Here is an 8211-nt window from a genome sequence, read left to right on the forward strand (position 1 = left end):
GTAATTTTATGATATTTTGACACTCATTTATCTCTTCTAGAAGATTCATTCATGAGATAGGCAAAAATTTAATGAATGAATTGGTTTCCTAGCTTATAGAGGCAAGTTGTTTTGACTGCCTAGTTTTCAGTGCTCAGTTTAGAATTGGTTGAAACAACTCCTAGGATAGTGAGCTCGACCCCTAGAGGCAAGGAAAGATGTTAGATTGCCTATATTATGTACTTTCTTGGTCATTTTCATGGTTGGACTCTTGAGGGAGAAGCTTCTATTGTATTACTCATTGTATCTCTGCATTTTTGGCAAAGGAAGAAAGACCAGGGTTTTGCAGTCCTTTTTGGGATTCCTGTGGTTACATGTATTGATGGTGTGTTTCTCTTTGTACTTGTAAGTTTTTTATGTGAATCATCTTCTTACTTTTCCTTCTGCAAATTAGGCAAATGAAGTGTTAAAGTAGAATTCATGATTGCCATGCTCTGCTTTTAAGTTTGCTTAATATCAATGTTTTCATCTGTTTAAGGAGAACTCAAGGTGTTTACTTGCTCTCCTTAGCTCCTCACCAGTCATTCTTTCCCATCTAACTCTTTCAAAGGCATCAATACAGTCTCCTACCTTGCCCCAAAGAACCCCCTGCAAAAACTGTGTCCAATCCCCGCACCCAAAATTGCCTTTCCCCGATTTTCTACCAAAATCCTAAAAATCTCAAATCAAACCTTTTATCAGTTTACTAGCCTAAAATCAGTGTTCTTTATTGGTTATCTCCGCCCTTTGAAGATCTTTGCTGAGATATACCGGAGAGAGCCCTCTCCTGCCCTGTAGGGCTAGCTACGAGGCTAAGTGGTTTGATGTTGCCTTGGAGTTTGCCTTTCTCAGACTGAGGTGAAATTTCAAGCGCTAACACCCTCATGGCATCGTGATCTTCAAGGCGAAGGTGTTTCAACCCTTCCAGCCCAAGTCACGGCGGGAGTGCTAGTGGGTGAGATCAGAGACTCTCTCCCACCCCTCCCATGTAGTTCCATCCACTTGCACAACCCCATCACCCATATGTGAGTCATTCGGTCAAGCATCTAATCTGTGCCTGCAACCATTAATATATCATCAGAATATAGTTAAACATATATGGCAGATTCCAAGATCAACTTAGACTTTCAAAGAGAAAGTAATATAAATTTTCATCAAACCAGGTGTCATCGACATGTCATATGCAAGTGCCTTTGATGGTTTCCTGCCATACTCAATAATCATCAGTAACACGGTTTCTCAATGTTAGTCAATTATCATCATAGCATCATTAACAATTCCTGGTCATTCACATCATTGTCCATTGTAAGTCTGAACTAAAGGAAGTGGGTAACATAGGGGACACATCCCTCATGGCTTTATCAATAATCATCAATGGAAACATACATATTCATTAAGCTATCACATCGTAACATCGTAGAAATATACCTATCCATAAAATTTATCCTCATTATGCTTTTAGTAGAGCGCATACATATTCTTTACTACCCTCATCATAATTTCAAATAGAGACCAACTTAACTATTAATATTGCAATCATCAGAATACTGATAGATAAGATACATAACCATTCATGCTACCATAATATCAATGGAAAGCATTCATAAACATCACAACCATGAATATCTCAATCGCTAATAATAGTGTCATGGGTCCAGATCCTCAATCTAAGGTCCTCGAAGAATAGAGTGTCTAAGATAATGTCGTATCCGGGTCAGGAAACTAGAGTGGGCACTACAAATGTAAATCCAAATAGCTCACTGAAGAGCTTTCGCAACCAGACTACCTCACATGAGGTTATGCTAGCAACAATATATCCTGTTTCGGCGGTGCTCAAAGCCACCGACTTCTGCTTCCTGCTCATCCAGGATATCGAAGCAGATCCCAAGGTGAAACAGTACCCGGAAGTGCTCTTACGGTCCACCACACTGCCTGCCCAATCAACATCAGTATATCCAAGTAGTCTCACATCTCCGGCAATGTATCTTAATCCATGAGAGATTGTGTCCTGAAGACATCTCAGAAGATTCCTGGCATCAATCTAGTGAGGCTCAACCAAATATGAGCTCACAATGCTAACTGTAAAAGATATGTTCAGATGGAGACTCACCAAGAACATCAATGCGAATGAGTTTTTAAAACTCAGAGGCATTTCCCAAGTCTGGTCTAACATCACTACCATATAACTTCTAAAAGTTAAGATCCTCGAGGTAGTCACAGGCTTGCAGTCCATCATACTGAATCTTTCCAATATATTTACCACATATTTTCCTTGAGATAGGAAAATTTCCCTTGGCTTCTGCCACACTTCAAGTCCTTGGTCCTTCATTTCAAATTCAAAAGCTATCTCCCTCTTACATTTGTGAATGAGAGGGTTTGCACTGTTAGAAATAGGTCATCCACATACAACACCAGTATGAGAGGCTTATCATCTTCAACCTTAAAGTAAAGGTTAGGATCGGCTTCACTCCTAGTGAATCCCAGCTTCATCAAGTAGCTATCGATCCTCTCATACCATGCTCGGGGTGCTTGCTTCAGCCCATAGAGAGCTTTCTTCAACCTGCATACATGAGATTTTTGATCATAAATCTCAAATCCTTCGGGTTGCTCCACGTAGACCTCTTCTTTGATCGAGCCATGCAAGAATGCAGTCTTGACATCCATCTGATGTAGGTTCCATCCTTGTGAAGCGGCAAGGGCTATGATCGAGCGGATGGTCGTATATCTGGAAACAGGTGCAAATATCTCATCATAGTCTATACCTTCCTTTTGGGAGAAACCTCGAGCAACAAAACGAGCCTTATACTTTTCCGTGCTTCCATATGCTACATGCTTTATCTTGTAAAGCCATTTGGAAGTAACAACAGTCTTGTCCTGGGGTCTGGCAACTACTTCTCAAACATCATTCTTTATGATAGACTCATATTCTTCGGTCATAGCATCCTTCCATACTTGATGCTTAACGGCATCTGAGAATGACGAAGGCTCATTTTGTATGATCGTGCTCATTGTTAGGATATTCCGACACATAGGAAATAGTTAAGTTCAACTTGGTCTAGTATAGAGTTAGGTATAGAGTTAGGTAAAGTGTGTTTCTTTACCGTTGTACATTTTGTAACTTACAATCCGACGGTCACGATATGTAGTGATCCGACGGTTCATTCTCTCCTCGGTATTACCGACACTTGATCCGTGGCTTGACACCCGATTGGTCCATGAGTTCTATTTAAAGCGCATGGAGGGTCATTGTTCGGGTAATCAGTGCATGAGAGAAGCTTATGTAAATTTTCATTCTTTGATTAATAAATTGCCTGTAGTGCCCACGTTGGGACAGGCCGTGGACTGTTTCCCTCTTTGAGGGTTTTAACCACGTCAAAAATACTGGTGTATTGATCTGTGATCTGGTTGTGAGCGGTGTCCTTTTGGTGTTCTTTCTGAGGAACTTACCCTATAAATTCCTACATGGTATCGGAGCTATTTGAGGGCCACGTCCGTTGGTGATCCAAATCTGAAGCCGGTAGAACTGCATGCGGCTGTCGTTTCCTAGATCTGCTGTTTCTGACTGCTTTCGGGCCGAGAGGACTGCTCTGTTGCGTTCGGAGCATCTGTTCCAGTGAGGAACCCCTTTCGTTTCACGCGAAAAGGTTTCCGGTAGCCCCAGCTGCGTCATTTTTCAGATCGGGAGGTATACAGTGTTTTTGCAGTTTACTGTTATTTTCTCTCTGCTTATTTCGGTTTTGGTTTATTTAGCCTTTTTTTTAACCGGATCTATACCTTTCATTTCTGCGTATGCTCTTTGCCCTGCGACTCTGTGCGATCTGGGCAAATCAGAAACAGAAAGGAAGGATTTTTCTCATGCGTATGCTCTTTTCCCTACACCTTAGTGTGATCTCGGAAAATTAGAAACATTGAGAAAAATATTTAGTTTTTCGGCTAAAGCTAACTTTGAGATTTTTTTTAAAAATTTCTAGTTTTTTGGCTAAAGCTAACTTCGAGCTGCAAGGTTTGTTTTTCTTTGCATATTCGTGTTGGGTTTTGTGTTTTGTGTTTTGTAGGGAAAAAGAGCTTTCTCAAGGTAAGCACGCAAACCAAGGCCCCCCCTCTCTCTCTCTCTCAAATTTTTTGTATAGATCAATTGGTTCAAAGCTATTTTAAGAGAGTAGAGGTCTTGGTTCAAGTCTCCATTTTGTGGGGGCGGATTTTTTTCATTCCCGCACATTCGCGCACTTTGCCGGCAACTTCAACAATTTTTTTTAAAAAAGCCATAACTTCTTCATCCGGAAGCCTTTTTCAGAGCCGTTTTTTTTAAAACAGCCTAATTTTTCGAGATCTATCCATTGGAACACTTACTTTCAGCATCTTCAGCTTCAGTTTAAAAAAAAAAATGGAAAGTCCATGCCAAGTCATTCTTGACAGCACTAACTACTTCCAATGGGTAGCCTACATGGAAGATTTACTTAGAAGTAAAGGTCTCTTCAGAATAGCCACAGACCAAGAGAAGAAACCAAAAGATGAAGACAAGGCTGCAAAATGGGAAAATAGACAAGATCAAGCACGTGGTTTGATAGGGATGTCTATTTCTCCTGATCTTAGATTCCATATTGCAGAACTTGAGACTCCTCATGAAGCATTGGAAAAACTCGCTAAAGTTTTTGGGATTAAAAATGAAATTAGAGCCCATCAACTTGAAAATGAGTTGCTTACTTTGGATCCTAATAATTTTTCTTGCATTGAAGATTTCTTGTCCAAATTCAAGACCCTTAGATATCTCTTGGAAGGTGTTAAAGTTAAGAAAGAAGATGGTAACCTTATTTATTCCATCCTTACTAAGTTGGGACCAGCCTACTCTGTATTTGTTTCCACTTTCCATTCTACAAGGGAAGCTTTCATTTGTCAAGGAAAAGACTACAAGGCCCCTTCCTTTGACTCCTTTTGTGATTCCTTAATAAGAGAACAAGAAAAACTCTTACACCTTGGTCTTCTTAATCTTGGAAACTCTTCCACGAAAGCGTTAGCCGCCCAGCAGCAACCAAATTCAAAGAATCCTAAGAAGTCATATCCTAAAAAGAATGGTCCTCAGCCTCAAAATGAAAGATCATTTCAGCAAAATGATAAGACCAATAAAAACAAATGGAAGAAGACTGATAGACATTGTAACTTTTGTAATCGAGATGGCCACTTAGAATCTAAATGCTTTAAGAAGATGGAAGCCTTGGAAGCCGCAATGAAGAAACATAACATCCATGTGGAGCATACTTCAACTTCAACTTCCGGAATGGCACTTTCTGCATGTCGTTGTCAATCATCTCAGTCTGGTTATGCATTAAATGTATCTTCTTCTTCTCCTTCTCATGAGTGGCTCATTGATTCTGGAGCCTCTTATCACATGGCCAAAAACCAAGCCATGTTTTCTTCTTTAAATGATTGTAACACCAAAAATATATATGTTGGTGATGATAGATCTCTTAATGTTGTAGGGACTGGAACTGTTCATCTAGACAATGGTCAGTTTAATGATGTATTATGTGTTCCAACCTTATCCTGCAACCTTCTATCTGTATATCAGATAACTCATTCAGGTGAAGGTAAAATTGTTGAATTTTCACCTCATGATGTTGTAATCAAGGATCTAAGAGATCCTAAACAGATTCTAGCTACTGGTATTGCTGATGATTCCACAAGGTTGTATAAGTTTCACAACTTCGGGTCATCAAATCTTCCCTCAGTATTTGTTGCTCATAATGATGAAGTGAGCAAACTTTGGCATGAGCGATTTGGTCACTTAAACTATCGCTCCCTTCAGCATCTATGTAAAGAAAATATGGTGACAGGTCTTCCTATGGTATCTTGCAGAGATGGTGTTTGTTCCGGATGTGTACTCGGAAAACATCATCGGGACAGTTTTGACAAACGTGCCTCTTGGCACGCCTCAGCCCCTTTACAGCTTGTGCATAGTGATTTATGTGGTCCACTTCCTGTTGCTTCATTCTCTGGCTGCAAGTATTTCTTAACTTTCATTGATGATTTCTCCAGACGCACTTGGGTATACTTCTTAAAACTCAAGAGCGAAGTATTTAACACATTTTTGGCCTTCAAAGCCTTTGTTGAAAAACAATCTAGACATCAAATTCTTAAGCTAAGAACTGATAATGGTGGAGAATATGTTAAAAACACATTCATCAACTTTTGCACCGAAAATGGAATTCAAATGCAACATACTGTTCCATACACTCCACAACAAAATGGTGTAGCTGAAAGGAAAAATCGCACCTTAAAGGAAATGGCTAATTGTATGCTGCAATCTAAAGGACTCAGTCTTAGTTTTTGGGCCGAAGCAATTAATTGTGAAAATTATATAATCAATCGCACTCCTACTAAGGTTCTACAAAATATCACTCCAGAAGAAGCTTGGAGTTCCATTAAACCAGATGTAAGTCACTTTCGTGTTTTTGGAAGTGAAGCATGGGCCCATATTCCAGATGAAAAGCATAAAGCTTTAGAACCTAAGAGTGAGAAATGTACTTTTGTTGGATATTCTGAAGATGTAAAAGGTTATAGACTTATTCCATTTAAGTCCAAAAATGTTATCATTAGAAGAGATGTAAAATTTGATGAAAATAAATCGGCCTGCGAGCCTAGTCCGGCGGATGTGCCACCCCTTCCTATCTCTTCTACTTTTGAAAACATTTCTTCTTCAGATGATGAAAGTGAGGATGATAATCCTCCCCCACCTTCTCAGGATCCTCAACTTCCAAGATGGGTCCGTGCTACTCGGGATGCAGCAGGTGATCTTGCCGGTGATCCTACAGATCAGCGACGTACACGTTCTCAGTTTGAAAGAGCCTCTTCTTTACTGGCTCAAGCTCCAGTAAATCATGATCCTGACACTTTTGCAGAAGCTTCAGGCCATCCACATTGGGAAGCAGCTATGAATGAAGAATAACATTCATTGATGACAAATGATACATGGGATCTTGTTCCTCTACGAAAGGGACGCAAACTTGTTAGATGTAAATGGGTTTACAGAACCAAGTATGGACCAGATGGGAAAGTTGATAAACATAAAGCTCGTCTTGTTGCTAAGGGTTTTTCACAGGTTGAAGGCATTGACTACACTGAAACCTTCTCCCCTGTTGCCAAAATGAACTCTATCCGCCTTGTTCTTTCCCTTGCTGCCTCTTTAAAATGGGAAGTCCATCAGATGGATGTTAAATCTGCCTTCTTGCATGGGGACTTGCAGGAAGAAATCTATATGGAACAACCCATTGGCTTCATACAAACAGACTCCAGCCTTGTTTGTCGACTTAAGAAATCCCTTTATGGCCTCAAGCAAGCTCCTCGGGCTTGGTATGCCAAAATGGATAGCTTTCTTTTAGAATCTGGCTTTTCTAGGTGTCATTCTGATAATACTGTCTACACCAAGAAAGTGGGAAACTCTCTTATCATCCTTGTTCTTTATGTTGATGATCTTATCCTTACTGGTAGTGATCCCAACCTTATCAACCATGTGAAGTCCAGCCTTAAAAAGAAATTTGAAATGACAGACTTAGGACACTTACACTATTTTCTCGGTCTTCAAGTCTTGCAATCCAAGGAGGGTATTTCCCTTTCCCAGTCCAAGTATGCTTGTGATATTCTTCGTCATTTTCACATGGAAGACTGTAAGCCAGCCCCTTCTCCCTTTCAGTCTGGAGTCAAACTTTCAATCTCTTGTACTTCTCCTGAAGTTGATGCTACCTTATACCGTCAACTTGTAGGAAAACTCTTGTATTTAACCCATACTCGTCCTGACCTTTCCTTTGTTGTTGGCCTTGTTGCTCGTTTTATGCAAAACCCCCGTGAAAGTCATTGGAAAGCAACCAAACGAATACTTCGTTATGTTCGAGGTACAGTACAGTTTGGAATTCATTACAGTGCCAAAGCAGCTCCTCTATTAGTTGGTTTCACTGATTCTGATTGGGCTGGTGACCCTGATGATCGGAAGTCTACTGCCGGTTATGTCTTCACTCTTGGTTCAGGACCTATTACATGGGCTTGCAAGAAACAGGCTGCCATTTCTCTTTCGTCAGCAGAAGCAGAGTATCGTGGTGTCGTGGAAGCTAGTAAGGAAGCCTTGTGGCTTCGTCAGATCCTATCAGAGTTTGGCTTTGAGCAGCAGCATCCAACCACACTTTGGTGTGATAATCAAAGTGC

The sequence above is a fragment of the Pinus tabuliformis genome, chromosome 3_2, assembly GCF_031772625.1.
Source record: "Pinus tabuliformis cultivar Carrire ecotype Pingquan chromosome 3_2, CPIR1, whole genome shotgun sequence".
Lineage (NCBI taxonomy): Eukaryota > Viridiplantae > Streptophyta > Pinopsida > Pinales > Pinaceae > Pinus > Pinus tabuliformis.